General features: G+C 34.4%; 1 protein-coding gene across 4 annotated transcripts in view; it reads right to left on the reverse strand.

The window, feature by feature from the left end:
• The window catches only part of BBS9 (Bardet-Biedl syndrome 9), a 677,588-nt gene that overhangs the window by 464,554 nt on the left and 211,085 nt on the right, over positions 1 to 1,949 (reverse strand). The window lies entirely within an intron of this gene.

Below are 1,949 nucleotides of genomic sequence, written 5' to 3' on the forward strand. Positions count from 1 at the left end.
AGGAACAGCGCAGGAGGGAAAGACCCTCTATGAGATGCATTGATTCAGTGACTGGGGTAATCGGGATGGGTGTGTCAGAGGCGGTGCGGTTGGCGCAGGACAGAGCAGGGTTTAGGGCTGTTGTGCATAGGGTCGCTATGAGTCGGAAACAACTCGACGGCACATAACAACAAACAACAATTTAAAAATTAAATTGGCATTTTCTCAGCACCTTCCATTAATAATGAGGAAATCTAAAAAGCCCAAATTGACAAGGATAAGCTAACAAAGGCAATACACTTTATGTAAAATACGTAATCTTTGGAGCAAGAAATGAGAAGAGTCCTCTTTATGACCACTGATTATTGCTGTTGCTGCTACTATTATGACTACGACTACGACCACGACTATGACGACGACGACGACTACTACTACTTGAGGTTGTAAATTCTCCCTGGTTTCAAAGACTTTAGAATTTTGCCCTCACTTAAAATCTAATAAACAACATCACAATGAAAAACAATCCTAATTTTATTTATGCATATAGAAAGTTAAGTGGTACTTTCAAGGATAAATGTAAGCCAAAAATTGAGAATTGAATTATATTACATTTACCACTAAACTGCTTGTTATTCAGTTAGATTGCCTTGTGCCCTTGCTCTTTTTAATTATGTGGTCAAAGATAGAAGTCTTTCACTGAATCGGTTTTAGGGAAGATTCCTCACAAATACTCGTAAGTATCCCTGCAAATACCATTATTTCATTCAGTAGATTATTTATAGAATTTGTTATTTTAATTGCATGTCACAATATTTCATTTTGTGCTATTTCTCTTATATATCTCATGCTAGAATCAAGTAACAGGAATGCAGAATTTGAAGAAGTAGTCTCAGTAACAAATTGCTCAAAATATGAAACAAATTACTTTATTATCTAAGATAACCTAACTGTGAAAGCAACTCCTACACACATGTGGTAACAATTTGCAAAAGCTATCTTTTATTGGATTCTAGGTAACAATAATGGCATATGCTTTTGTGGTAGGTCTACTCTTACAAAACAAATTTTTCACAACATAACCTTTCAGGAAATCAAAATAGTTGAGATACTTTCCATCATGCAACATCAATCCAATAACTGAAATATCTGGCTTACAGGATTTAGCACACAAACTTTTTTCAGATTTTTATCAAAAGAAAAGCATTTCATCATATTTTTTTCCTCTTGACACAATTTAGTGAATGTAAAAGTACTTTTCTATTTTACGTTATGAAATGTCTTGTTTTCTTTTTGCTTTTTTCTTTCTTATCCTGAGTAACAGGATTGGCCATGGGACATTTTCTTAATCTTAATATAAAATTAAGTTAGTGTGTGGGGGGAAAAAAATAATTCTGTAGCATGAAGACTTTCACTAGAGAGTATCACTCATTGGATAAAAATAATTTGTTATATATAAAAACTAATATGCCATTTTCAACATCCTTAAATTTGTTTGTTTCTAAATTGATAATAATTTTAATAACTATACAATCTTAAACAACAAGGTCTCTAACAATCACCTAGTTCCCTTGTATCATCTTTCCCGGAAGTCTAGATGAAAAGAAAAAAAAATCCACTTACTTTCCTTACCTTTCTCTATTTTCCCAGCCTCAGATAAGGGAAAAGTACAAACATTGCTGATTTTTATTTTGTCTTTCCCACCTTGCTGCACTACAACTTGTACCACTGATTTATAAGGACATCAGAACAATATATAAGTATATCTAAAAGAAGAATACATAACAATATCTAATATATGTTGTTGTTGTTGTTGTTGTTGTTGTTGTTGTTATGTGCCGTCGAGTCGCCTGCGACTCATAGCAACCCTATGTACAACAGCCCTGAACTCCGCTCTGTCCTGTGCCAATCGCACTGTCTCTGACACTCCCATCCCAATTATCCCAGTCACTGAATCAATCCACCCCATAGAG

This window comes from Elephantulus edwardii, unplaced genomic scaffold (genome assembly GCF_000299155.1).
Source record: "Elephantulus edwardii isolate Elephantulus edwardi_28Jun2011 unplaced genomic scaffold, EleEdw1.0 scaffold00059, whole genome shotgun sequence".
Taxonomy (NCBI): domain Eukaryota; kingdom Metazoa; phylum Chordata; class Mammalia; order Macroscelidea; family Macroscelididae; genus Elephantulus; species Elephantulus edwardii.